The 23,849-nt window shown below is 38.1% G+C and overlaps 1 pseudogene; it reads left to right on the top strand.

Moving 5' to 3' along the window:
• The first annotated feature begins 3,277 nt into the window (after positions 1-3,277).
• LOC131226915 (elongation factor 2-like) lies at positions 3,278-8,825 on the top strand (annotated as a pseudogene).
• The last annotated feature ends 15,024 nt before the right edge of the window (positions 8,826-23,849 follow it).

Consider the following 23,849-nt stretch of genomic DNA (forward strand, 5'->3'; position numbering starts at 1 on the left):
TACACACAAGATTTAGTCACTGTGGATTCGACCTTAGTCTTACCGAGATTATTACTGCAGTGTGACCCTACACTTGGGGTTGTGAATAGAGAACTAACTAACTCCTTAACCTTCATAAGATTAGTATCTCTTAATTCCTGTATAACAGTAACCTTAGAATTGAACCTATCAGGAAGAGATCACAGTATTTTTGCTCAAACCTTGCTTTCTGGGATTCCATCTCCTAAACCTCACATGGAATTTACTATGTCATTCAGTTTCATATAGAAGTCCATGAAAGTTTCATTTTCTTCCATATGAATTTCCTCAAATATAGATGTGAAGGATTTAAACTTTTGATTTCTTAACAATATTAGTTCCTTCATGTGTCATTTCAAGAATGTCTCAATCTTGCTTAGCTATATCGCATGAAATAATTCTTTTGAATTCATCAGGAGATAGAGCGCAAGTTATAACATTTAAGCTTTAACATTAACACTGCTTTCACATTTCTGACCTGCATTCCATAACATTTCTGACCTGCATTCCATAAATAAAATGCAGTTTCTCTCATAATTTTGAATCCATCCTCGGCTACTACTTTAGTCATAAGAGGTTTCTATGTAGTCACAGTGGCTTGCCACACACACTTTCACCTAAGGATTTAAAAAAAATCCTCATTCTAGCTTTCCAATATGAATAATTAGAGCCATCAAAAGAAGGTGGCCTGATAATATATAAACTATCGAAATTTGACATAATAAAGCTCTGGATTTTAACTTAAGGAGGTTAATCCAAATAAATAAAGCAACCCACTTTGATACCACTTGAAAAGGAGAGCTAAAGAAGACCTAGAAAGAGAGGGGGGGGGGGGGGGTGTGGTAAATAGAACTATGCCAACTAATCGAATAAAGTGTTGAATAATAAATAAATCATAGATCTCAATTACCTAAGTATTGAAATGTTGATTTTAATTGATTCGTAGGACAACCTTCACCTAAAAAAGTTTAGGCAGGACTATAATGTCCCGAATTTTCATGACCAGAGTTTATACTCGTGCCCAGGAAAATCGGGTATTAATAATGTAAAACTTGGATGCTTTAAAAATCACACCTTTTTTTAAATTTAAATCACATCCAGGTACATTCATGAAGGTAACATTCACAAGAATAAAATTAATTAGATTGATAATTTCATCAGAGTAAAGAAATTCAATAAATAATCAAATGTCTTCTTAATGAAAGTTTATTACATTAATTGAGTTCGTAGTGGAAGTATAAAACTAAATAATAAAACTATCTTCATATTCTTTTAGCATAGTCTTCTATAAGGAGATGATCCTCTAGGTCTTCAAGCTGTACATCACTTGCATCATCAATACGGTTGGAAGAGGGTCAACGCCCTACTCATAGTGATGGTCATCGTTTAAGATTAACAATAATTTAAGAGATTCATAAAAGCAATATAATGGTTCTGATACGACCTATACTCCACACTCCAAGAGGTATCAATGCACAAGCAATCTATATGAAATGCATGCCTAAAAAAGTATATGTGGTTTATCACACTTAGTGATTGCTACAATATGAAATTTGATTAGAGTTATCCGACTCACCTCGCATCCCATGCAACGGAGATTCGCCGGCGTGTCCCATGTTTAACATTGATTTATGCGATTATCCTAAGACGAACACAACACATGATTGGGTGAATCACACAACTCGGATTGGAGCGACTAATTGCAACATCCAATCCCCGAAAGAAAAGACTGGATTAGAGCAATTAAATGCAACATCCAACCCCCAAAAGAAAAGAATTGATGTAACACGTATATATAACGATTTACATACACCAATTTATGCACCATCACCCATGAAACATGGAATTATGTGTTACCTAAGGCTGCTACCGAAAATGCATTACGTCAATGATATTTATTAGATTGCTAGAGGAGGGATTCCCAACATAGTACTTGCACCAAAAAGGGAAATCCATTAAATCATGGGAGTTATGGAATATCAAGACACATGCCTAAGCCCTTTAAAAATAAATAGCACAAGGCTAATAAAATAAAGAGAAGAGTAATAATGGCCAACTCAGTAAATATATAAGTGGAAATGGCCAACGAAATAAAGAGAAGAGTGACAATGGTCAACTCAATAAAAGAAGAGTAGCAATGGCTAAGTCAACAAATAGAAGAGCGGCAATGGCCGATTCAATAGTAAGGAGAGTAGAAATGGCCAACTCACTAAAGAGACGAGTGGCAGGGCCAACTCAATATAATAGATAAGGCAAGGGCAAGGCTCACTACCAAAAAATCGAATAAAGGCTACGGACTTCGAAAGCTTTTGGCTACGGATATAAACCGTAGCTATATTGCTACGGTTTTAATCCGTAGCTAAAAGCTACAACCTCTTCCGCCTCATTGCTAGAGGCAGACGCTTTGTAGAGGCTCTATAGGGTTCACTACAGTGCGTATGTTTTATCTAAGCCGTCCATCCATTTTGATACTTCGTTTCAGGCATGTATGTAAAAAAGGAGGTAGATCGAAGGCTCAAGTTGACCACATCATAGGAAATAGTAGAGATTAAGCACCTACCATTGATTTGTGGTGTGGTACATTTGGGATTTCGATCTGCCTCATTTTTCGGATGATGCCATACAAATAGCTCTCAAAATGAATGGACGGTGTGGATAGACCACATACATCACAATGGGGCCCACGGAGCGCCTAATAGGACCGTCTGTTTCCGCTCAGTCCCACGCCCGAAAAAATCCCTCCATGCCCAAAAAGATCCCGCGCCCAAATAAAAAAAACCCTACCCTTCTCCCTCTCTCTCTCTCTCTCTGTCTGTCTGTCTGTCTTGTTGAATCCTTCGTCTTCCAGTAACCCACGTCCCACATCCCACATCCCTTAGCTTCTCTCATCTTCCCGTAATTGCAAACCTCTTCAAAGCACTAGATTCTCTCTATCTCTCTCCCTGAGAACTTTCATTGATTTGGGCTTTTTTTTTCTCTCTTTGACCCTAAAACGATTTGGGTTTTTCTTTTTGATCTGAAACCATATCTGATTTTTATTTTTTTATTTTTTATTCTTCTGATTTTTTATTTTATTTTTGTAATTTTTAAAAATTTATCCGTGTATTTGTTGTCTATCTAAGAATTACCTTTGATTTGGTTTTTCTTTTCAATCCTACATTAACCTGGTTTCTTTATATGCATTTTGAATTTTTTGAAGCTTTGTTTTGAAAGGTATTTTTTTTTCTGAAGCTTTTTGTGTTGTTATGTTCAATATATGATGGCAAGAAAGGCTCTGCTGTCACTATTCGCTCTTTGTAGGTGTCAGGGCTTTGGCACTTCATTTTTTGCTTGTCTATGGCTTACTTTGTGGCAGTTAGTTTTGATAGCATCTTTCATGGCCTGTTTGCATGGAAGGTATTCAAACATGTTTGGATTTATTTGTTAACTGACGTTTCCTGGCAGTGTGCTACCTGGAGTTAACTGACGTCTCCAACATCATCTTCACCACTCTAAGTGCGGCCAACAGCCCCCACCCATCACCTCTTCCCTGGCCATTTCTGGTAAACAATGGAACCAATGATATAGATAGTCTGGGTTTTTATAGATGTATGCCATTTATACAATGGATGCAGATATAGAATAGTCTTGTCATTCATCATTTGTTGTGAATGTTTAAGGTGTGCAGAACATGTGTTTGATGAAATGTCTCTATTTTAACAATTTTCAATTTATATTTTCACATTAGTGGGCTCACTTATTGAATGGTGCATTCAGTAAATGACAAACAAATGATAGACCATTAATATCCCTTCATGAATGTACCTACATCATTAAAAGACTCGAAGATTTGGATTGACTCATTCAGCCCTGAGTCGATTTGAGACTCACCTGAATTGGGCCTGAATCGGCCAGACTTGCCCAAGTCAGGGGTGACTTGGGGTGGATGACTTGTGGTGTCGAACCGAATCGGGTTCCAACGAGTCTGGGCTGACTCGTTGAAGTCCCACCAGACTTGGACGAGTCTTAAAACCATGCACGCCTACTAATTGAGTGATCCAAAACATGAAATTGGTGGGCCATCTCTTGGTTTTGCCATAATAGCCTAATTGCATTATGGACAGAATTTTCTAAATTGTGGGATTGACAGATTAATTTTGAATTATCAGTGTGGGCAATGATGGGCTCTTCAAGATATTAATATCAAAGGAGGAATGGTTTGGGATCTATGAAAGTATGTTTGATTGGATGTTGAAGATAGTTCACACCAAATTTGGATGTAATTCTCTCAGTCTCATGATCTGAGTCTATCCTACCGAGTGAATGATCTAGTGTGCAAGTTATTATCCAATCAGCCTGCAGGCCAGTTGATCTAAACCGTGCTATTGATGGGCCAACTTATGGATTTGCCATCAAGTAACTATGGGGTTGATAGCTTGCTTTTGGACTTTACAATGGTGAATTCCTAATTAGGGATTTACATTGTTGAAACCCTAATTAGGGATTTATATGTATGATTTCCTATTCTGTTAGTGAATGATGATGCTTGATGATTTTCATTGCAACCGTCCAATAACTGTTCACCAATCTAAAAGTCATAAAATCAAATAAAAAGTATCTTTTTTTCTTTATTATGTATCAACTGGGACCCATACCATATTTTGTCCAGTTCATCCATCACACTTTGCCAGAGTATCAAAAGATCTCCTGATGTCATAATTTTATCCTTATCAGAGGCATGATATCTGAGAAGGTTGTTCCAAGTTCATTTAACAGCCATCTTCTTCTTATTTATTTATTTATTTATTTAGTAATATAAATTCTTCTTTATATTGTGTTTAAAGGAGGAGAATTTCTGCAATTACTTCATATTTCTTATTTGTCAACTCCTACACTTCTCCCACTATCTTCTATTAAAAAATTTCAGTCTCATACTACATTATTTTGATAGCAGAGAAAGTTCTAATATCTCAGGTGTTTATTTTCCATTTATTCTTAATCTACTCCTGCATCGTTGGGTGAAGTTAGTCATTGTTTTTATTTTTCTACTCTCTTAGTTCACTATGTGCATCCAATCAGGTAAGTTTTGGTCTATCATTTGTCTGTAATTCACTGAATGCACCATTCATGGACAAATCATTTTATCCCCAAAAGCATCTGTTGCAATATGTTTTGGGTTGATTTTTGTTTCCACCACTATTTTAAATCTGTCGTTTATAGCAATTGCTTGAAGGCTTTTCTTTTTTGGCTACAAATAGAATCAATCAGATACTTTTATGGGTTATATGTTGTGGAATTCATGAATTAAGCTAAATTAAGTAGTTTGATTTGGTATTCTGCTACAATTTTAACCTTAGGAACATAAATGGGCTAATCTAAAATCTATTTATTTTCAGTCAAAACTATTCCTTGCTTCAAGCATTATGTTTGTACAAGTTCCTAGTTATGCACCAAGGGCCTGTTTGGATGACATTCATTTTTCATTTTAAAGTAAAAATAAAATTCTCCCATTTGGTCTTTTGGTTTGGATAATATCCAAGAAAACAGTTCAATCGTTATTCTCCTTGACAATCAGTTTGAGGTCCTTGGAAATACAGCAGGAGCCCTTGCCCATGCCAATATATGGTCCATGTGTAATAAGTCCATTATGAGGATCTTGGTGGGACAATACTATACACTTTTTTTTTTTTATTGATTTTTCTGAAATGCAAGTATATGATGTGCAGAGATACAGAGAGTGCAAATGTAATAGTGACTATTGTACATGACGGACTAAGATTTTGGGACATACGGTATAGATGAATGCTTGGTTCACTAGTATTTTCAAATGAAAGATCACTTTGCTATGTTTTTATTTTGATATATTTTCATGCTTATTGATCAGCAAGATGTGACTTGGTGACCAAGTTTTGTGAAATTTGTGAAACTACGTGCCATGTTTGGCTTTTCAGGTTTCCGTTGGCGATGGTAATGGATTATCAACAACTGTAAGATGGCAACTGTAAGTTGTGAACTTCCAACAACATAAGCAATGGTCAATATGCTTGTCAACTTTTTCCTTAGTGGCTTCAGTGAAATGGATGGTCCAGTTCATCCATCACACTTTGCCAGTGTATCAAAAGTTCTCCTGATGTCATAATTTTATCCTTATCAGAGGCATGATATCTGAGAAGGTTGTTCCAAGTTCATTTAACAGCCATCTTCTTCTTATTTATTTATTTATTTATTTAGTAATATAAATTCTGCTTTATATTGTGTTTAAAGGAGGAGAATTTCTGCAATTACTTCATATTTCTTATTTGTCAACTCCTACACTTCTCCCACTATCTTCTATTAAAAAATTTCAGTCTCATACTACATTATTTTGATAGCAGAGAAAGTTCTAATATCTCAGGTGTTTATTTTCCACTTATTCTTAATCTACTCCTGCATCGTTGGGTGAAGTTAGTCATTGTTTTTATTTTTCTACTCTCTTAGTTCACTATGTGCATCCAATCAGGTAAGTTTTGGTCTATCATTTATTCGATTGACCGCACCGATTTTTAGCTGCAAATGATCTTAATTACTGTCCTTTGAAACCGAATCTAAGAGAATCAGTTGACAGAAGCATTTCAAAGCATTTGAGTTTTCTTGATTTCCATTCTTGTAAACGGAATTTCGAAAACCATTCTTGCAAACCATTTAACACCCTCACTCAGATGAATATGCGGGCTGTTTTCGTATTTGTCCTTGACAACCTATTTTCAGGCCATAGAATGAAGGTCTGGAACTTAGGATTTGGCAACTGTGTTCCTGATCTTGAACCAGCAGGAATTGATCTTCTTTCTAAAATGCTCTGCTTGGAACCGAGTTGCATGAAAAGCTATTGTCTATGCTCCAAAACTCATGGGAAATGAGAGCTATTGTCTTTGCTTCAAAACTCATGGGAAATGAGAGCTTTGGTGTGGAGTAGAAATGAGAAGATAGTGATGCCAACAAAATGTGGGTCCAATGCTGCAAAAATGTGGGAAATGCTTTTATCATATTTGTTGTTTATGTTCATAGGTTATGGTTCACCCAGTGAATAAATTCTAACCTACTAAGTGCATGGGTTATGGTCTACATGCAATCTGTGAGTTATTTACTACATTTAAAAAAGTAGGTGTTTTGGGCAGAGGTTTGTGGGGTATGTCCTAAATCTGGGTTTCTTAAGGGCTTTTTAGGGCAGAAATCTGTGGAGAGCTCCACCTCAAGATTTGCTTGAAGGACTTGCAGGAAGATTTCATGGGCGGGGCTGAGATTCTTGTTTCGGATCCTATTGTCTTTTTTCGTGAGACGGTGCTTGAGAAGTCAGTCAGGATTGTAATGAGCAAGTCCCTTAACAAGCACAATCGTCTCTACATGGAGGCCCGTCCCTTGGAAGATGGGTGTATCGGCCCTAAGGATGACCCAAAAGCCTGCTCAAAGATCCTATCTGAAGAGTTCAGGTGGGACAAGGATCTTGCTAAGAAGATCTGGTGTTTTGGACCCGAAACTACTGGCCCAAATATGGTTGTTGACATGTGAAAGGGAGTTCAGTACCTGAATGAAATCAAGGATTCTGTTGTGGCTGGGTTCCAATGGGCATCAAAGGAAGGAGCATTGGCTGAAGAAAACATGCGGGGTATATGCTTTGAGGTCTGTGACATTGTTCTTTATGCTGATGCAATCTACAGGGGCAGTGGACAGATCATCCTGACAGCAAGAAGGTCATATATGCCTCCCAACTAACTACAAAACCCAGGCTTTTGGAGCCTGTCTATTTGGTGGAGATACAGGCACCTGAACAAGCGCTCGGTGGCATCTATGGTGTCCTAAACCAAAAGCGTGGTCATGTCTTTGAGGAATGCAGAGTCCTGGCACGCCGCTCTACAACATCAAGGCATACCTACCTGTCATTGAGTCGTTTGGGTTCTGGGGGACTTTGAGGGCAACAAAATCTAGACGGGCCTTCCCACAGTGCATGTTTGATCACTGGGACATGATGTCGTCTGATCCAATGGAGGCGGGATCGCAGGCGGGGCAGTTGGTGGCTGATATCCGAAAGAGGAAGGGTCTGAAGGAGCAGATGACACCTTTTTCTAAATTCGAGGACAAGCTCTGAGGCATCTGATTGGCAATGGAGAGATTCAAGTAGTAGGTAAGTTGGTGTCCATTTTGTCTTCTTTTTTTTTGTTTTTTAGTTTTTGTTCTTGTTTGGTTCAGACGCTGCCAGTCTCTGTTGGCTAAGCGGCTGTTTTTTATCCAGAGTTTCGTCTGTCTACATGTTCTAAGGGGATGAGGATATATACTCTGTTTTACCTAACTTTTTAAATTATTATTTTTTTTAAATTTGTGATTCTGTTTTGAAAAGGATTCCCGAAGCTAACTCCAAATACTTGGGACAAGTCTGAGGTGATGATGATGTTGAATTGGATATTATTACTGATATGAAAATGCATACGCTGCTGATCAAATTAGCTGGGACAGTGATTTGACTTTTTTTAAAAAGTAAAAAAAAATAATGATGACAACTCTACCATGATGTTGGTGACAACCCATGTAAATGCTGTATATTTCTTTTTCAAATTCCTTCAGCATAGTTGATGGCATATAATATAACGTTTCTGCTTTTATAGAATCTTGAGTCTCAGGTTTACATCATTATGACTAAATTACTTCTCCTAGTTGTTTACAGATAGCACGGGCATTTGGGGCTTCTGAAATTATTGCTGTTGATGTTCAAGATGATAAACTTTGCAATGCAAAGATGCTAGGAGCAACTCACACAATAAATGCGGCAAAAGAAAATGTCGTTGACAAGATAAAGGTGCTCTTCTGTACCGAACCATTTTATTTAAAGCTTGAAACTAGATTAAGAAAGGTCCTTATAAAGGATGTGGTCCTTTTCACATGGCTGAAAGAGTTTTGAATGATTAACTTCTTTTATAATCATCAACCTGTTTATTTACTGGATTAAACTATTGAAAATTTGAGTACAACAGTTGCTCTATTATCATGATTGATCTGAAGGGTTCTCCCTCCTGTTTTATGTTGAAGTCAAGAGTTTCTTATGTCCACATACACCTTTACATGTGCCCACATGGACCTATCGGGCAAATCTATTGGACATTCAGATTAATGCCATGCATCAGGTGGGCCCAAGCATGTAAATTATGTGGTCCAAAAATCAGGCCCATCCACTCATCAGTTTGGCAATGTGTTTGTTGATTGTTGAATGTGGACCATTTTGTAAATTCATTCCTTTCAGAATTTCTGATGAAAAATTTTCAAGTTTCTGGATTACTAGTTTTAGACCTATTGGCTCGCCACCTACGATGACGGTGTATGCTTTATATGAAATTTGAAATATTTCTGGATTACTAGTTTTTGCTATTATTTATTCATGTTCTTGTTTTTCTATTTTTGCAGCTCAATTGGTTTTCTTCAAAAATGGTGAAGGGAAAGTGATATGTATCCTTGTCGTGGTGGCAGTATGTTCACTCATTGGCGTTATCTTTTGTGTTACATCTCTCAAGATAATATAAGGTGTCTCAAATTGATTGTGAAATTAACATGTTAAATCAAATGATCAAGTTAAAAAATTGATTTGGCTAGATTGTTCGGTTCATCCTCAAGTGCTCAACTGCAACTGAATATTCTGTATTGAGATATCATTGATATGCGTCGCATGTATCGATGATATTCAGGAATATTTGTAAATGGGAAGTGCAATATTTTGAGATATATCAATGTATGGCTACAACACTGAGTATGTCTAATATCCCCTTTAAAAAAAAAGAACAATTGTCTGTATTGGAAAATGCTTTTTTATCTTCATTGATATATAGAGGACATGGTCCTCTTTGGGAGTTTGTTAGTTAGTTTTCTTCTATCATACTTCCAGGAGTGACCCATTACTGACGGATTTTTCTCTAGGTTTTCTCCACATTGAGCCCACCTGATGCACATGTCAGACTTCCCATGCAAGTGGTAGGCTAGTACTGTGGCCTTGTATGAGGTGCATGTGGGCTTAACAAGCTTACTTTATTAGTTACTTCTTTTTTCTTTTCTTTGAAAGTTTCCAATTAGATGCACATTCATCTCTCTTCATATTTTTCAGTTTTACCACTCTTGATTCCCTTTCCATTTTCAAATTTTCATCACTTGACTAATGCTATGGTATTTGATTCTTATAATAAGGTATGTATGAATCATCTGTAGGTGTTTTTGAACTTGTTGTACTTCTATGGAATGTGTGGTGTACTGAATGATTGCTTGCTTCAACAGTACTTTAGCAATGTATGAACGCTGTTTGGAACATTAATTCAGTTTACATCAGGGGAATTTTATATTTTCCTTGCATTTAATTTTCATCATTCTTCAATTGACTGATTCTTTGTTTTTATGTTGCAGAGTCCTCTAGTGGTGGTTCGCCCTTGAATATAATTAAAGAAGACACATGGGAGAAGTTATCGGTATAGCTGTCGGATTTGCAAGTGGACTATTGATACTTGCATCCATTTTCTATCTATGGCGGATGAAGGAATCACCTGGCCATATGCAAGTGCACACAAACTCACCAAGATTTGTACTTTCAACATTATTGTAATTGTAATTGAAATGAATGAATGAATGATTGTAATTGATTCATTATTGAATGAATGGTTGTAATTGATCTATGGCTACGGATTAAATCCATAGTGTAACGACCTTGGATTTTTTTCTGTGCTAATCTTTCCTTAAGTAGTTGTTTTGGGATAATTAGCGCTTTACTCGATTGCTTGTGAAATTCGCATCAATCACTTTAAATTGTATCTGCATGGCTCTAAACGTGTAGATTAGTGAGCGCTACGTTACTCTGAAATCTGGGATCCATCGCTAAGTCCAGTTGTTCTGGAGAATTTTTGGAAGATCTGGATCGGACCTGGACCACGCATCGAAAGTCCGATGGCGATGATCTTAGGCTGTTGCGGTCACCGAGTTGGGCTTGACCATCTCCTTGAAAATCAAGTCCATGTGATGTTCTGGGTCGATTTGTTTGAGCTCGGAGTGAAGAGTGTGAGAACGGTTGGAATTTAGTAAGCTTTTTATGAAATCTGAGTCGTGTCGCTTGCGCGACGATTTTAAGCTATCTGACCGTTGGATTCTGACCCAATTTCACCTTCTGATCAGGATAGTTGGCCCAGGCATATCCTAGTGCTTGTGGACCTGATCGAGATTCCGTGACCGTTGAATTGAGTGTGGTCCGCCACGGCTGATCTAAAGAGCCAGTCGGTATGAAAACTCAGCTTGACCTAGATCCATGGTCAAGGAGCTTAAGTCCGACCTTTCATGGTTATAGGCCCACCAGAAGTGCTTCGTTGGATCGAGAAAGGCTTACTTTGGTTATAACCTAAGTATACCTTGACCCTAGGGTTATTTCCATCATTTTAAGGCTTATATATAGTCCTTAAACCCTAGCTCTCTTTTCCATACGATTTTCTCTAACCCTAGCTTGGAAAGAGAGTGGAAAAGAGAGAGAAAGTAAGAGAGTTAAGTTGGTGAATCATCTTGGATTCTTCCTTATTCTTCTTCATCTTTGAACCTTCACCTTGAATCGTTCTTCTGACGGTTCTGAGTTCTTTGGGGGTAAGTTAACCTAACCCTAACCTGTGTTAGAGCTTAGATTAGTTTTGGAGTTGTTGTATCTCATTTCTATCCTTGTTTTAGGGTATTCTATCGTCGTTGACGAAGACAACTCGTCTAAATCAGTTCGGTGGTTCTTTCTTTGCTTAAGGTGCGGACTTTAAGTATATAGGTTATGGTTTTCAAGGCTTTCAATCCCAGTTAGTGGTTTATTCTTGTTATGGATGAGATTTCACATGTCAAATGTTATGTTTACATTGTTTTCCTGATATGCATGTGCTATATTGAGATTTGGGTATTCTATGTGTATTTATAAAGTACCGTATACGTATAAAATATGCACCTGTGGTTGCCATGATTATTTGTCATGTATGTATGCTAGATGCATGTATGACGACTCCTTGGTAAAAGGAATTGTCTAAATGCATATATTTCCACATACGTCAGGTATGTTGTTTCCATGTATGCTAAGTGTTTGTAGAAATGCATGAATGATCTAAGTGTAACTTATTACACTTATTGCGGGCATTGAGAAGTGATTCTCAATACTCCTATTGATGCGCATGATTTCCTTTATGCAGTTATATTCCAAGTTATTTAAATTCAAGCATCTCCTATGCTTACATTTATGTTAAGTTGATATTCTTCAGATGAGTATGTACCATGATTTGAGTGGTTGTTCCATTACTGTTTTACATTCCATATGATTATCTGTAGTAGTGTAAGATGTTTGGGACTATGCCTTAGTCCAGGAAATCGGTAATTGACCCTATATTCGTGGTTGAGGTTGCTTTCGCCACGTAGGACGTATTAGATGAACCCGAGTCGTATTAGAGTTGTCGGCAGTGGTTTGACCACGTGGAGTATTTGCGCACTCTATGTCGTTCAATTCAACGTGCGCTCGTGCTAGTCGAGTTCGTCTAGTAACCCGATTGTCCGTTGTATGTTAACCATGTATGGACGCTACTGTTTGAATCTAGGATACCGAACTTACCAGTGAAATCCTGTTAACTATGGTACTTGATCCACTAAGACTCATGAGCCGGACATGGTGGTATGGGACACCGTGGTCGAGCTGTCGGCCTACGCTGGGGTGACGAGCCTCCCCGTAGTGACCAGTGAGCAACTAAACTCGTGAGCCGATTATGGTGGTATGGGACACTATATTGGTGCTGTCGGCCTACATTGATTGGTGACGAGCCCTTTGTAGTGACCTCGAGCATACCTGGATACCGCAAGGAGGTGACGAGCCGAATTGTGGTAGTACGGGCATGAAAGGCGTGCATTGATTGGTGACGAGCCCTTTGCTACGACCTCAAATATATGATCGTATGAGATGTCTAGGATTGACGACCCTAGTATGGATTACTGTTTGGATGGTGATATGAGGAAGGTATCTTAGCTTCCCAATCCTGCTGTATGAATTGGACTAATAACAACTTGGTAATCATATCCAAGCACCGCATTTGCATGTGCTTTGTAGATATGGCGCACTTTGAGGCGATGTCATGCGTAACGTAAGATGAAGACGCTGAGGGTGTACGCGTGAGGGCACGCATCATTTCGCATACATCCTTGCATTAACAAGAGTACTTAGGATTTATTTAATTGTCTTGCTTTATCATTACTGTTTGATTGAACTGATAACATGTTAACCAGTGCCTTATTGTTCCACTGAGTTGATCACTCACTCCCACGTTTCTGGGGCGGTGTTACACACCCACCAGACTCTGTCTTAGGCTCTGATGTTGCAGATGTGGATGCGACTTCTGAGGCAGAGCGGGAGCTGGATGACGACGAGGCTGCCTTCTCCTATATGCAGTTTTCAGACGGGTTCTAGCGAGCCTCGGTCTGATGCGCGGGATTTCTAGGATTATTTTGGGGATTGAAATGATGTAACTTGATACTTAAATTTTATTAAACAACACTTTCATACGATCTGGCTTGTATATGTAATTCAGGGATTTACACTTGTACGCATATTTTACTATAAGTCTTCCGCTTGCTTTATTCACTTATCCCTAAATCATATCTGTGTTTTGGCTTAATCTATTCCATGTTTTATACACTAATACAGTCAACGTACATCCTTCATTAAATATGTTGCATAAGTGATATTTTGGAACTCGGGAGTTGAGTTATGCTCGACCCCTGAATTTCAGGGCGTTACACATAGCCATAGGTTTTAGACCTATTGTTACGGTCGTGCTACGGACTAAAACCGTAGCCATAGGTCTTTTGCTAGGTTCTTGCTGAACTTTTAGCTATAGATATAATCCGTAGCTATAAGTACTTTAAGGCTACATAAGCTATGGCTACGGTTTTAATCCGTATCCATTGCTTCTATGGCTACGAATAGAATTCGTAGCTATAGCTCTTTGACCTATGGCTATGGCATCAATGGCTACGGTCATGCTACGGATGATAACCGTAGCCATAGGCTTTTGGCTACAGTTTTTATCCGTAGCCTTTGCCCCTTTTTTTGGTAGTGGCTTGTATCCATCACCCCACATAAATTCATAAAGATCTCATATAAACAACATTATACTACAATCTCCAAGGGCAAATAATTGATGGTAAAACATATAATTGTAGGAAGAATTCAAAGTAAGTCGAAGGCATATTTAAGGCAAGATAGAAAAACCACAAAGGCATGTAAAGGCAAGATGAAACAACATAATGACATGTAAGGCAAGGTCAATATAATAACTTAAATTAATGTAAGCTTAAAGGATAAAACCCTCACCTGAAGCTCGACTAAAATCTAGTCCTGACTTGTCCCAGACCCAGCGAGTCACGCAATCTCTCTCCCTCTTCCTTTCTTTCCTTTCCTTTCTCTTTTCTTTTTTTTTCTTTTTTCTTTCTCTTTTCTTTTCCTTTCTTCTCTTTCCTTTCTTTTCTTTTATTTCTTTCCTTTCCTTTATTCTCTTTCCTTTCCTTTCCTTCTTCCCTTCTTTCCTTCTTACTGTTATGTCCAGCATTGGATTAGTCGATTCTCTCTCTCTTTTCCTATGAGGTTGGACGCCACAGGTCTGGACAAACCAGATTTCTCTCCTTCTTTTCCTTTTTCTCCCTCTCATCTATTTTCTTTCTTCGGATTTCCCTCTCTGTTTTAGCCCTCTTGGATTTATAGTATCTGGCCTCAAGGGAGAGGAGTCAAAATCGGATACAACTCCCCTTTTCGCACTCTGTTTGTGTAGGACTTCCGCTGCAAACCTTGTACGAACCCAGAATTTTGAGGTTTGAATGGTGATCATCCCCACTTGATTTTTGAATAGGATTTATCTAGAATAGGGGCGCCCAATGGACATTCCTAATCATTCATCGTTCGTCCGTTGTTGGTCCGATCCTCTGTGTGAAATCGGACAGCTGCATTGGCCTTACGGTTATAATATCCTCTAAGATTTGAGATGGACGATCAAGGTGGTCCTTTTGGATGGCTTAGCCCCTTTATCTGACAATCCTAGGCCTGTCGAATTCTTGATCTGGTTGGGAGATCTCCTCGTGAACGAGATTTACGAAGGCTTCTGTGGACGAGGTTCTCGGGTGCACAGATTGCGTGAAGAAAGGCGATGAAGTGCTACATTCTTTCTTCCTCTTGCTTCTTTCTTCCAGCGTGGTTTATGTTAAGATTCCCAACCCTAGTCGTTGGTTGGTTTAGATTGAGGCTAGGTCGAATCTCTGATCGCTGGAAATCTAAGAACCGATCGAACATAATTTCTGCTTCTGGGTTATTACCTTTCACCTAGTCTATTTACATCTAGATTCGTGCTTGCTTGGAGGGTTTTTTTTAGGTTGAATGTTTTAGGGTCCACTTGAAATTGACCCACCAGTAAGATGGACGGCATGGATCATCCATCATGATGATGGTGATGATTAGTCGTTAAGTCCAATGGACGGACGGCTATACGTCATTCGTAGATGTGTGGGGAGGGAAAACTTCCTATATTCAGTTTATTTTTTAAAAAAATTCAACCCGGGTCAGCACTTATGTTGACTGCTTCCTGATTCTAGTACACCGCTAGTGCATGTGTGTCATGCACGTGCATTGCCAGTGAGGTCCACTTGTGATGAGTTATTGGGAAATCTACATTGTCCATTCATTTTTTCATCTAATTTAAGGGGTTGAACACAAAATTGAAGCATATCCAAAGATCAGATGACACTAAAATTGATGGTTAATGGCTGATCTATCCATTGGGTTAATTTTACAATGATCTAAGGGCTGAAATTCGATGCGTATAGTTAGTTTAGGATTTATAGGTGTTGAGGGCCAAATATTGCATATTATCCCCCATTCATTACTCGGTTTTATGAACATGATAATGCTTAATGTTCTATTTTAATCATGTTTGTGTTGCAAAGTGAATTTAAGAGCTTGGATTGAAAGGGATACTAAAAGCATGGATTTAACGCTCAAGAATTACCAAAGATAAGGATGGATCTTAAGAGACCAAGAGTGAAGAATTCATATGCCAAAGCACTAAGAAAAAAAAGTAAGGAATGAAGAGCATTGAAGACTTGAAATGAAGTACAGGAATCCTAAAAATCTGCCTCCTTCGACTAGTCTAATCCCATCCTCGACCAGTCGAAGGATCCTGCTCGACCAGTCGAAGATTCCTCGACTTAAACTCTAGTGATGAAATCCTCTAAAATCAGGTCATCCTCGACTAGTCGAAGGTGGCCCTCAACCAGTTAAAGGCTATCCTCGACCAGTCTAAAGTTACCCGGTCAGCACACGAATTGCAGAAATTTGAAGTGATTTCTGAATTTTTCCAACTTGGTGCGAAAGTTAGAGTTGTAAAACTATAAATAGGGGTCCCTAGGGCATCCCTAGACATCTTCTAGGGTTTGAGGAGTGGAGCAAAAGGGTGGATCTGTCATCTGGGAGTTTTTCTTCTTCTTCCTTAGTTGATCTTTTTGTTTTGTTTAAGGGTCTTTAGTTCAATCATGTCTATGGTTGGCTAAACCTCTTAGCTAAGGCTAAGAGGTGAAGCTTGTAACGTGATTGGGATGTTTGCTTTGTTTTGATTCATGTTTTGTTGAACTCTCTTGGATTCTAGTTTGATTATGAAGGAATGTTTTTAGTTTTTAATGGTTTGTTATGACAAATTAGAATAGATCTGCGATAGCTTGAGATATCTTCTTTTCCTGAATTGAGATTGTGAAATTAGGAAATTCTGTTGCTCACCATCGTCCCTTGGGTATGGTAGGATGACGGAATCATTCCTAACCTTCACAATTCTCTTATGATTGGTTGTGGTATTGATAAATCCTATTGTTTGTTTTGTCTCCTAGGCATAGTTAGGTGATGGAATCAGTTCCAAATTTGGTAAATCCTGTTGTTTGGGCATGGTTAAGTGATGGAATCACTTCTAAATCCTCACAACTCTCATTCATTGATGATTAGATCCATGAGAAGTTCAGAGATCTAGCAAATCTCTTCTTACCAATTGGATAGGATAGGACTCTGATTCTAGTTGTGTCCTTGAATCAAGCATGATAATCTCCTAATTGCTATAAGTGGATCCTCGGCACCCCAGTTCCCCCCTTTAAATTTATAAGTTTTAATTACCTTATTCAAAATCACTCTCTCAAATATTCTAGATTTAGGTTTACATCTTCTTCTAGTTCTAGTTTGAGTTACTTTTAGAAGACAAAACAAGTTTAGTCCCTGTGGATTCAACCTCGGTCTCACCAAGATTATTACTGCATCGCGACCCTACACTTGGGGTTGTGAACAATAGGCATGGTATAAAATTTCACATCAAGCAGATCGTGGGAACCAAGTGATCTAGAATTCAAGGATCTAGGTTAGTGGCCTTTCCATAATTATTATTGATTTGAGAGTTTTGTGAGATCTAATGGGTCTACATGGTAGTAGGCATGTTTTTAAGTAGTTCTTATGAAAGAACTTATATCTAAATCATCGTGGATGAAGGGTTCATTTGTCAATTCATTTAAGAGATAGTTTATGTGTCAAATCACTTGATGGATGATCTTATCCTAAAATTAACGGTTTGATTGTTGGATTTATGAGTGGAGATCATTCATGGGATAATACTTACGTCAAATCACGTGATGGATGGTCTAGTCTTGAAATCAATGGTTAAATGGTTGGATCTATTGAATGGAGGTAATTTCCAATGGTTAGATTTGTGTTAGGGTGAGGATGTAAGGCTCAGATAGTTGGATTGACATCGTATGTACGTATATATTACGTTGAATCTTATGGTAATGCTCGAGAACTTTCGATGCTCGAGTATCGACAAGTTCGGGGCATTACAATCTACCCCCTTTAAATATAATTTCACCCTCGAAATTTAGTTCTTCCATGCATCTAAGAATTCCCTACTTCCTATGTTTGAGGACATATGAATAGATGGTTGTAGTGGGTTTGTGCCCGATACACAGATCCTTTTGCCTGCACAGTACAGAGGATTTACTGGTATTAATTCATAATCCCATTAAATCTCGATCCTTTACTTGATCAGGGCATTGGGATCATTTGAGATTTTCTAGGACTTAGAATTCGAGTCAAACCACGCAATTTCACATAAAAGTGGTTCCATCAGTCTACAATCTCGATTGTTCTAAACTCATGGGGAAAATCATGAAATCTTATTTGTCATAAGGGACAATTCTACATGGCCCATTAAGCTTTCACTGCATAATCTGATTACCTGGTATTTTACCCGAACTTACTTCCATTGTCCTTACCATGCTCAAATTTTCAATGTATTACTCGAAAGGTGGATATGTATGTCTAAGTGTGCGTCTAATTGGTTACGTGAATTGGGACGCTACAACCTACCCCCCTTAAACAAAATCTTGACCTCGAGATTTGGTAATTGAATTAAGCTACTTATGCCTTACCTAATTATAATCACCTGGGTGAAAGCCAGATATCCTAACCGGACAAGACGACAATGGACAGGCTAGGTTTCATATAGGATATGCCAAATCATCTATTCATTGTTTGAACCTAAGCTTTAGTGTCATCATTGTGAATACCCAAAATCATTTTATATTGACAGTTTGTCACTCCAAGAATTTTATCTTCCGATCCATACGTCTAATTTATTCAAAATTTGGAGTCTAAGCTGCTGACTTGTTCTTGAGACTCCAAAAAATTTCACGAGGCATGATTCAACGGTTTGGGGAATTATTATGGGGGTGCCTACATTCAAAATTTCTAAGCTTCGTGTCTAACTTAATGTTTCAGATTGGGAAACCTGAATGTGGGTTTCTAATTTTTCAACTTCCTAATTCCCTTAGGAAATAGTCCTAAGTATAGATATCTCATTCAAGATTCTATCCTAGTTGCGTAAAACTTATGATGGTCCACTCCCCTCAGGCCCAGTTAATCTCATTCTCATGCTCTGATACCAACTGTAATGCCCCAAATTTTCACGACTAGATTTTATACTCGTGCCCGAGAAAACTTGGTGTTAATAATGTAAAACTTGGATGCTTTAAAAATTGCACCTTTTTTTTTCATTTGGATCATATCTAGGTACATTCATGAAGGTAACATTCACAAGAATAAAATTGACTAGATTGATTATTTCATCAGAGTAAAGAAATTTAATAAATAATCAAATGCCATCTCAATGAAAGCATATTACATTAATCGAGTTCGCAGCGGAAGTATAAAACTAAATAATAAAACTATCTTCGTATTCTTTCAGTATAGTCTTTTATAAGGAGATGATTCTCTAGGTCTTCAAGCTATACATCGCCCGCATTATCTGTACGGTTGGAAGAGGGTCAACGCCCTACTCATAGTGATGGTCATCCTTTAAGATTGACAGTAATTCAAGAGATTCATAAAAGCAATGTAAAGTTTCTGATACATCTTGTACTCCACACTCCAAGAGGTATCAATGCACAAGCAATCTATATGAAATGCATGCCTAGCAAAGTATATGCAGTTTATCACACTTACCGATCGCCACAATGTGAAATATGATTAGAGTTATCCGACTCACCCCACATCCCATACTACAAAGATTCATCAGCGTGACCCACATTTAACATGGATTTATGTGGTTATCTTAAGATAAACACAACACATGACCAGGTGAATTACCCAACCCGGATTGGAGCGACTAATTGAGACATTCAACTCCCAAAAGAAAAGACCGGATTAGAGCAACTAAATGCGACATCTAACCCCCAAAAGAAAAGAATTGATGTAACATGAAAATATAACGATTTACATACACCAATTTATGCATCATCACCCATGAAACATAGAATTACGTGTCGTCCTAGGGCCGCTACCGAAAACGCATTACATCCACGATATTTATTGGATCGCGAGAAGAGGGATTCCCAACATAGTACTTACACTAAAAAGGGAAATCCATTGAATCATGGGAGTTCAGGAATATTAAGACACATGCCCAAGCCCTTTCAAAATAGATAGCACAAGGTCAATAAAATAAAGAGAAGAGTGGCAATGACCAACTCAGCAAAGATATAAGTGGTAATAGCCAACGTAATAAAGAGGAGAGTGACAATGGTCAACTCAATAAAAGAAGAGTAGCAATGGCTAACTCAACAAATAGAAGAGCGGCAACGGCCGATTCAATAGTAAGGAGAGTGGCAATGGGTTATTTCCTTTCACCTAGTCTATTTACGTCTGGATTCATATCTTCCTAGAGGGTTGTTTTTGGGTGGAATGTTTCAGGGTCCACTCAAAATTGACCCACCTGTAAGATGGACGGCCTAGATCATCCACCTGGATGATGGTGACGATTAGTCGTTGAGTCCAACAAACGGTTGTACGCTATTTGTAGATGCATTGGGAGGGAAACCTTCCTATATTCGATTTTCTTTGTAAAAAATTCAAATCAGGTCAGCAGTTGTGTTGACTGCTTGCTGATTCTGGTGCATCACTAGTGCATGTGTACCATTCACGTGCATTACCAGTGGGGTCCACTTGTGATGAGTTATTGGGAAATCTACACCGTCCATCCATTTTTCCATCTAATTTAAAGGGTTGAGCCCAAAAATGAAGCATATCCAAAGATCAGATAGCCCTAAAATCGATGGTTAATGGCTGATCTATCCATTGGTTTAATTTTACAATGATCTAAGGGTTGAAATTCAACTTGCACGGTTAGTTTAGGATTTATAAGCATGGTATAAAATTTCACATCAAGCGGATCGTGGGAACCAAGTGATCTAGAATTCAAGGATCTAGGATAGTGGCCTTTCCATAATTATTGCGGATTTGAGAGTTTTGTGAGATCTAATGGGTCTACATGGTAGTAGGGATGTTTCTAAGTAGTTCTTATTAAAGAAATTATATCTAAATCATCGTGGATGAAGAGTTCATTTGTCAATTCATTTAAGAGATAGTTTATGTGTCAAATCACTTAATGGATGATCTTGTCCTAAAATCAATGGTCCGATTACCGGATTTATGAGTGGAGATCTTTCATGGGATAGTACTTACGTCAAATCACTTGATAGATGGTCTTGTCTTGAAATCATCGGTCAGATGGTTGGATTTATTGAATGGAGGTAATTCCCAATGGTTAGATTTATGCCAGGGTGAGGATATAAGGCTTGGATAGTTGGATTGGTATCGTACGCACGTATATATTACGTTGATTCTTATGGTAATGCTCGAGAACTTTCGATGCTCGAGTATCGAAAATTTTGGGGCGTTACAAGGACAACCTTATTTCACAAATACTTTTAAAATCAAAATTCCAATCTTTGCAAGAATAAATAAAATTAAATATTACAATCATTCACCACTTCAACTAAAATGTAAATACAACCATTCACCATATAAAAGATAAAAGCAGTCACCACAAACACAGAGAATTATAGTGGTTTGGTGTGTCAACAACTATTCTAAAACAGCCACACCTACTCCACTCCCAAAATTACTCTCCTCGTAATCTTGGCTTTCACTATGAATAAGGTTTTCAAGGTCACCTTAAAACCTGATACAATTGTGATTTTATCGGGCTATCACAAACAAACCCCTCATTGAGATTTTCAGGCTATCTTAGACAAAACCTAAATTAAGATTTTCTGGCTATCTCAGAAAAACCAAAATAAGAATTAAAAGTATACTTATCTTCACCGTAGAAGACGTTGTAGCTAAAGAACCGCTTTTCTTAAATGTCGAATGTTCAATGTTCAGTCATATAGAAAAGGTTTAGGCTTCTATTAATTTTAATTAAGTTTAAACTAATGGCTACTTAAGTTAATTCTCTTAAATCTAAAAAAGAATAGTAGTATTCACTCTCTTTAAAATCAAAATGACAGAGTCTGAGGTTAAGGGAATTAAACCTAAGCTATAAAAAAATAATTTATAAATACCGTCAATAGTTTGCTAATAACTAGAGCTTCTCTCTCTCTCTCTCTCTCTCTCTCTCTCTCTCTCTTGTAGAAGGATTTTAATAATCATAATTGATATTTCAGATTGAGAGAGAACCTCAATTTATAGGCAAAGAAGTTGAATCTTTGACTAGCCTAAGATAGTCTTCAACTAGCCTTAGCACCGGATTCTATTCCAACAGATTTTCAGATTTGAACGGGATAAGATTTATCCAATCTTCGATTGGTCGAAGGCCTAGTTTAACTAGTCGAAGAGCTCTTTTCAATTGGTCAAAGGTGGTCTTCGATTGGTCGAAGATGCTAAAATCTGAATCGATTTAATTGTTGGACTTCGAGCCAAAAACCCTAGGGCTGGTCGAAGATCCTCCTTTGACTAGTAGAACAGACCATTCAAATGTTCGAATTTGTAAAAAAAAAAAAAAAAGTTTTACTTCGATTTATACTAGGACTGGCTGAGAAAACTTAGACTAGTCAAACTAAACCTTAGGTTGATCGAATTTCAAGCAATCACATGTACAAAAACCCAAATTAAATAACTTTTGAAAGCACCTAAACCTAATGTATTTCTAGGGCTTATAATACCTGAAATGACTAAACCTCTTTGTCTTTAACTTGATTAGAGACTTCAACCTTTCTATGGAGCTTAATCTTCTACTAGAACATCGGTTGATCTTGACTTCATCTTATCTTTCGAGCTTGATCTTCTACTAGAACTGTAACGCCCTAGTTTTCAGAACCCGAGTACATGACTGGCATTCTAAAAACCCAGGAGTTAACTGCTAATAGTAGTAATCAATAAATCAAAGTGCATGGCAGGAAAAAATGTAGCATAGATGTGATCCAAAATGGAAACAATATTCTGGCCCACTCAGCTAGGGGCCAATTACATATCCTCAAGTTTCTCAAATTCCAAATGTACTGAAACAAAAGTAAAGGGCTAATCTACTGGTTCAACCCAAAATAGGTGGCCGCCTCCTGCTATGGCTCCTCGATGCAGAACTCCTCCTCGACTGCCACCGCCTCCAAGTCAGTCGCATACTCATCGGCTCCTACACGTGTGTCCTCTATATGGTTGAACATTGATGAATGAGTGGCCAGCTCAGTGTGATCTCCCCTTAAGATTATACACCACCACCCTAAACAAGGAATAACATAAAAATATACAGACAATCCAAAACACAGTAGATGTAGTCTTATTAAGTGCATAGATGTATGGAATGCAATCATCACCCCGAGGATGCTCATCCGTGCGGACAGTGGGCTCGTCACCCATACAAGCATCGACCTGGGAAATCTCATCCAGTCAGATAAAAATACCTACATCACATACGATAGCAATAAATGTTGGTCTGTGCCATATATGCATGGTTAGCCAATCTATTATTAGTCTAATTACACTCAGCCAATTTAGTTAAGCTTACGGTCACTGCAGGGAGCTCGTGGCCTAGCGTAGGCCAACGGCTCAGCCATAGTATCCCATAACTACCATCCCCGGCTCATGAGGCTACCGTCTTAGGGTGTGTGTAGTACTCACCAACATGTGATCAATCAATTCAATGAAAAGGGGCCACCACTAATGCTGACTGGGAATGAAATGTTGAAATCACTAAATATAGTGGTTAAAGCATGATGACATGAATGGTTCAAAGACGAGTAAATAGCGGTATTAGAAAAGTTGTGAAGTTCATCCCAAGTCAGTTAGGTGGAACCACACATGGATGGTAAACCTCATGGTCAAATGCCAATAAACAAAACCTCCAAGTTTGGGGCCTACTCACATGACAACTATTCCGATTACATCCTAAGCACGGACTCTCCTTTGCTTAGAACCTCCCATGGAGAGATTCCAACAGTATGTGTGT

The sequence above is a fragment of the Magnolia sinica genome, chromosome 15 (genome assembly GCF_029962835.1).
Source record: "Magnolia sinica isolate HGM2019 chromosome 15, MsV1, whole genome shotgun sequence".
Taxonomy (NCBI): Eukaryota; Viridiplantae; Streptophyta; class Magnoliopsida; order Magnoliales; family Magnoliaceae; genus Magnolia; species Magnolia sinica.